The sequence below is a fragment of the Schistocerca americana genome, chromosome 2, assembly GCF_021461395.2.
Source record: "Schistocerca americana isolate TAMUIC-IGC-003095 chromosome 2, iqSchAmer2.1, whole genome shotgun sequence".
Lineage (NCBI taxonomy): Eukaryota > Metazoa > Arthropoda > Insecta > Orthoptera > Acrididae > Schistocerca > Schistocerca americana.
Genome location: NC_060120.1, coordinates 591,126,569 through 591,133,901, shown reverse-complemented (window position 1 = coordinate 591,133,901; position 7,333 = coordinate 591,126,569).

The following is a 7,333-nucleotide window of genomic DNA, read 5'->3' as shown; positions in this document are numbered from 1 at the left end:
AGACTTTTTCCTCGCAGCAGGATCTTCTCATGAGGTTTCAATCACCAACTTTCTCCTCCTAACGTGAAAAAATTTTTGCCGGCGCCCTCCCAGGTAGGGACAAGTGACCACCATAACAAAATCAGAGGAATCAGAGCTAGCACGGAATGATTTAAGTGTTCGTTTTTCCCGCTCACCTTTCGAGAGTTGTACGTTAGAGAAATAGCTTCCTCATGGTACGATGACCCCTCTGCCAGGCAGTTAACTGTGAATTGCAGAGTAATCATGTAGATGTAGATACCATGTAGATGTAGATGTACTATGAGTCAGAAAATGGACTTGTCTGTGTTAGAGACAAATACCCATGTGCACGGTGCACCACCGTGACCATTCTTGCGGCTGCGATTGAGGAGGCAGCAGAGGTATGGGCGATGACAGAGGTGTGGCCAACGACATCACTGGACTCACGGGTAGCACCAAGTCGTCTTTGCAGAAGGGTCCCAGTTTTGCGAACAACGTAACAATGGCACGACCGGCGTACCCTAGTGCAGAGGCTCCGAGAAGTTGGGACATTTGCCAGATTGCATTCAACATCATTATACAGGCGCAGCAGCCGGTGTAATGATGTACGATGCCATTGGCTACGTAACACCATCATCTCAGGTTCACATAACCAGTAATTTACGACAGCAAGCGTAATATTTCTGACGTGTTAAGGCCAGTGGCCCATCCATATCTTGTAGGTCTCTGGGCCGTTATGTTTGAACAAGATAATGCAAGCCAGCATGTCGTCAGTGCTGTTCTGACCTGCCTCGATAAATAGGGTGCTGAACTGTTGCCCAGGTTAGTACCTTCTCCAAATGTCTCAATCGCTCAATACATCTGACCATGGGTTGCCGAGAGACCAGCATGCCACTTTTTTTTTAAGAATCGACGAAAGCATATAAGAAGTCTGAATTTATCTTTGATTTTAAGTCTGTAATTTTTAAATTCCCTTCTTATTTAGCATCAGGTTGGTTTAACTTCGATGATGAAGTATATTCACTATCGCTTGTCGTAGAAGTTGTAAACGAAATCTGAAATTAGTTAAACTGCAGCGATGGTCTCGAAGATTTCGTCGACTAGCTGGGAGACTGTTAAATGTTGTTCGGCCTCCTGAAAACTGAAGTGATTCCTCCATTTCACTTACAGAACCTTCGGAGGCTGCAAGAGTGCAATGCAGTATACAGATGTACCGTCGATGTCCAATTGCTTGAGTAGGAAATTCACTGACATAATCACGGGTTAATGTTTTTCCTGATGTGATGACCGCTTCTGCAGATTCGACAGGGAGCATCTAAAAATCATTTTCCTAAAATCCTATAGCCGTATTCTCCGTCCACAATATCAGCTAAATCACTTTTCAAGGGACAAGAATTATTCGTTACTTTTTTAAAAATGGACTAAACTGCTTTATTGACGTACATTTGTTTGTGAGCAGACTCTCATTAATTTAACGCAATTAACGTGGTAAGAAATTCAAATTAACATCGACGGACTACAAAGGCTATCGCAACAATACTCTTAAATTCTCAGTGAGGCCAACTCGATATAGCATCCTCTATCATTCACATCTGCATAACAGATGACGATAATAAAATCGCTGCATTCTTTTGGTATAGTTTCCGCTCTCCATAGAGAAACGCAACAGTCAAAGATTTCCCTTGCGCACAAACATAATACGGCAACGATGGTACATTGTCAGCTGTTCCCTGCCCCCCCCCCCTCCCCCCCTAGCCCGAAGGGGAAATAGTAAGCGTGGCTCTAGCTGTCGGATAAACACAGTAATATCTAAGGATCTATCACATCAACACTCGTCGGCCACTGCAGCTGATGTAGCCTGGAACAGTTGCGGCAGCCAGAAATGACATACTCGCATTTGTTATCCGAGCTCATTTCGGTCCGATACCGAGCCGCCCTAGAGCCATTCTTGCCTCCAGAGGTGGTGGCGATATGCATTAAATTTCGCAGCCCGTATTCCCTCATACCATCTACAAATTTAACCTCACATCGTTCCTACTATACTGTCGACACAATAAGTAAAATAATCCTTCTTACCTACATTTGACTGCCGATCGGAAATTTTTCATATGTTTAGTCGTAGTCCAGTCAAAAGACGGTTGATTGGGGTACGTGACTTTTCTGTCGAAGAACTATTGCATCAGGTGCGTGCACACGACCATATTATGCCACTGCCTATGCAGAGACGAGTAAACAGATGCTACAGAGTGAAGTGATACTGCGATAAATTGATCGATTCATATTCGATACGAAGATGGTTTAAACAACCCGTCCTACCATTCAGGTTGTGCTAAATTGGGATCCACTGAACACGGTGGTGCAGAGTGACCGTTGAATATTCAAATATCAAAAAGGAATGCAGTCAGTCGTAAAATCCGCAATTTATTACAGATACAGATTTCGATTAAAACATAATCATCATCGGTGCATTACCAGAAGAGTCTACATAGGCATAACCATGCCAGAGCATAAACATGTGCCTCTTCTGGTAATGCACAGATGATGACTATGTTTTTATCGAAATCTGTGTCTATAACAAATTACGGATTCTGCAAATGACTGCTGCCCTTCTTTAGATTTGAATATTCCGATTTAAGTTCTGCGATTTTCCTAATTCGCTTCAAGGGTGCATGCGATTTCCTTCCGAACCCGATCTCGTGCCCCAATGACCTCGTCGTTGATGGAACATTAAAAACTTGTCTTCCTTCCTTCTTCGAAACAGTTGTTCTACTAGAAGTCATGTTTATGCACCAGGGCAAGGACAGAACGGCAAGGAGCAGGACCGCTGGTTACCATGTTCCTAGACAACATTTTATAATGAAATAAAAACTTTATTTTACTGCTGGATCGCGGATCCACTTGTTATCGTGAAAGACGTACACGTAAACATGTTGTACAGCTTTATTCGGCTGAATTTGTCAGGAGACATGTGATCTGAACTATTTCAGCCTCCACTTCTTAAATCCCACCCTCGCTCGTGTCAAATTCACGGTAGTGCCAGCTCAAATGCGTAGCACCTCGGTTGGATTACCAACCTTATAAAATAAATGTCAATGGATTTTTCACAGTTTGAAGTTAGTTCCCGTGGACAGACGATTTATTCTGGGCCTTATTTCATCCAAACCAAAACATACAATAATAATAATAATTATTATTATTATTGTCATTATTATTATTTTACTTTCCGTAGCCAGACGCAGATTCTTGAACTATTGAAGCTGTAGAAAGTCGTTTTCTAGTAACGGCATTCGTTAATGATATATTGTGGACAAGGTTCAAATGGTTCAAATGGCTCTGAGCACTATGGGACTTAACTTCTGAGGTCATCAGCCCCCTAGAACTTAGAACTACTTAAACATAACTAACCTAAGGATATCACACACACCCATGCCCGAGGCAGGATTCGAACCTGCGAGCGTAGCGGTCGCGCGCTTCCAGACTGTAGCGCCTAGAAGCGCTCGGCCACCCCGGCCGGTGTGGGAAAGGTACGATGTATCTAAATGTTCATAGCTTCTGTCTCACGCAGACTGGTGATGCCAAAGCAAGGCCACCCGACTACCGTGACCACTTTAGCGAAAAATTCAAAAGTCAAATGAACAGATATTTTTTGAAGTAATAATTACACCACTAAGAGTTAATAATAGTTACTGTTTTTAAAATAAAATACTGATTTGCACGTTGATGTGAATCATAATTTTCCGTTTTCTTGTTCTTTAAATGTAGTTGCTATAGGAGTGTCAATAAGTCGTTGAGTATCTTAATGAGGTACTCTTTATTCCACCAAATCATACAACTTTACAGTAAAATATTGTACTTGAACGATGCTTTAAAGAGTTTTAAGTTTAAACTCGTTCTAAAATGATGTTTTTGCGCATCATTTAACACAAAATTGCCACTGGTTGTATTCACACCACAGAGTAAGCCTAGGGGGCATCCTTTTTCTCTGTCATCAGTCATCTGACTGGTTTGATGCGGCCCACCGTGATTTAGTATCTTGTGTCAAAATTTTCAGCTCACAGTAACACTTGCATTCAACACCAACAGTGATTTGTTGGATATATTTCGATCTCTATCTTTCAGTATAGCTTTTATAGCTTTTACCCTCTGCAGCTTCCTCAGTGCCGAGCAAGTTATTCCCTAATGTCTTAGCACGTGTCGTATAGAACTATCCTCTCTTCTTTTCAATGTTTTTCACATGTTCCTCTCTTTAGCGCTTCTGCGGAGAAACTCCTCATTTCTTATCAGTCCTCTTAATAAGACAGCACCACATTTCAAACTCTGCGATTATATTTTTCCGGTTTTCTCACACTCCATGATTCGGTAGATTGCTGTATTCAAAACGTACATTCTCAGAAATGTCTTCCTGAAATAACGCATAAGTTTGATACTAGTAGATTTGCTTTAGTCAGAAATGCCCGCTTTGATAGTCTGCTTCTTATATCTTTCCTGATTGGTACCGGAAGCGTAATTTTTCTTCCAAACTAACAGAACCATTCAATTGCCTACTTCGTGGTCTCCGATCTTGGGTGGCGCACTGATTAGCACTCCGGACTTGCATTCGGGAGGACGATGGTTCAAACAGGCGTCTGGCTACCCTGATTTAGATTTTCCGTAATTTCCCTAAGTCGTTTCAGGAAAATGAAGGGATGGTTCTTTTGAAAAGTGCACGGCCGATTTCCTACCCCATCCTTCCCTAATCCGAAGTGAGCAATGACCTCGATGTTCCCAACCTCCCCCCCCCCCCCCCCCCAAAAAAAAAATCAACCAACCAACCAGTTTTGATGATTATTCATTTCTGCTATTCCTGATTACTTTCACCTTTCTTAAGTTTACTCTCAGAGCATAATATGTGTTTATTACACTGTTCATTCCATTTAACAGATGGTGAAATTCTTCCTATCACCGAGGGTAGCATAGCTATCAGCCAATTTTATGACTAATATCCTTTCAGCTTGAAGTTTCCTCCCACTCGTGTGGGATTGCTTCTTCGATGTATAGACTGAAGAGCAGGGGCGAAAGACTACATCCGTGTTTCATACCCTTCCTAGTCGCAGCACTACGTTCTTTATCTTCCATTCTCTTTCGTCCTTTTTCGTTCTCGTACGCTGCCTGACAAACAAAGGCGAAGCACACAGAAGGAGAGGAGGAAACGAAACGAAGCTTCACGGGTTGAGAAAAAAGTGCTGTTATTTTACTGATCACAAAATCGAGTGATTTTTACAAAGGACTTGTCATATGAGCCTACTTACCAGTATGACGTTGCACCCCTTCTGGCCTGGATGCATACAGTGATCCTGTTGCAAAGGGTGTCATAAGGCTGTTGTGTCCTTTCCTGGGGTAAACTGCCCACAACTGTCCTAACTAGTACTTGGTACCCGCTGGGACGGAGATTACACTGCAGCTGGTCCCACACACGCGCATCGTACTGGCCACGAGTCTATCTCAACATCACGCAGACAGTTCGTAGAGACACGTGACATGCGCGGCCGACCGTTGTTCTGCTGAAGAATGACACAACGATACCGTCGCATGAGATGTGACACATAAGGACGCAAGATTTCTGTGATGTTTTGTTGCACCGTCAAAATTCCCTCGGTTACTGCCATCCGTGAACCGAAGTCATACTCGACAGCTTCTCACACAAAGATGGCAAGAGTAACATGGCTGTGTCACTCCCAAACATTGGAAGAATGGAACCTCTTCCCATGTCGCCGTCACACTCGCCGACGATGACCACGGGCGGTAGTGCAGAGCGAAGATTCATCACCGAAAAACTTCGACACAATTCATCAGCAGTTCCTGTCTCTCAGTCACGGCACCACTCCAAATGAAGCCTCATGTGTTGTGGTGTTAGCGGCAGCCTACACATGGAAGAGTGCATCCCTAGTGCGGCTACTGCTACGAATGGTGTGAGATGACACAGAATGTTACACGTAGTCCATTACTACTTCTCGGATAGCAGACTCACACGTGAAGGAGTTGTAACATGCTTGGCGCACAGTACGCCACTTCTCCCTTGTGGTGTCAGATATGGTCGACCGTATCCTTGATGTCAAGTAGGCCTGCCCTCACGTTCTCATGCAGGCCCACATCGGGCCTCTGTCACATCCGTAAGCCCCAAAAATCTGGAAACTGCTTGATTCGACTGGTCGGCTAAAAGGAGACCCACAATGAGGCTACTTTCAAACTAGATGAGACGCTGATAACACTGTCTCAAGCGAGTACGCTACATCTGCGTGTTCTTCACAGTTATCACTTAACAACTGAAGCAGTTCGTGCTCCTTATACTCTGGTGGGAAAAAAGTAACACCCTCAAGGACTGTATTCAGTGGCATACTGCATACTCAGGGGTTGTAGTGTTAATGATTCATTTTTCACGCTCATTGACTATCTATGGCCAGCTGCACACTCTCGGTTTTGACTCTGCAGGCAGTAACTGTGCTGAGATTATAGATGAACAGTGTTTGCAACATTCAGTCTAGGGTACGTCCATGACCCACTGATAAGAGCGTACTGTTACTGAACAGCTTCAACCGTTTCAATTGGATCGCATTGTGAGCCTGCGGGAAGCTGGATGAACGTATCGACAGAGTGCTGTACCTGTTGCGCACAATATATCGGTGATTTGTCGCTGTTTTCAGCAGTGGTCTGTGGAACATTCTTTCACCTATAGACAAGTTTCTGGATGTCCGTGTAATACAGACACACGTCAAGATCGACGTATTGTGCGAGCAATGGTGGCCGACCGAAAACATCCAGAGTCGGAGTCCGGACACCGACTGTATCTGCTGTGCCATCAGGGACAACTGGGAACAGTCTACTTGCAGCAGGAATAGGCTCTGTCTGTGCTACCACTGACAACACGATACCACCAAGCATGGACACTTTGGTGTGAGGGGCATCAGTTAAAAATGGTTCAAATGGCTCTGAGCACTATGGGACTTAACTTCTGAGGTCATCAGTCCCCTAGAACTTAGTACTTAAACCTAACTAACCTAAGGACATCACACACATCCATGCCCGAGGCAGGATTCGAACCTGCGACCGTAGCGGTCGCGCAGTTCCAGACTGTAGCACCTAGAACCGCTCGGCCACCACGGCCGGCCCACTGCAGTGAACTGTGTGCATTTGCAGCCTCAGGACTGACTGAAAATGCCAAAGAAACGACTATTAACAGCTGTTCACTGTAGTGGACGCTATGCGCCACAGGGTTAGATGCTGCATTTTTTTGAACAACACTATTTTAACATCACCTGATGACCATTCTACTTGTCACAAGAATTGCAGCTCTAAT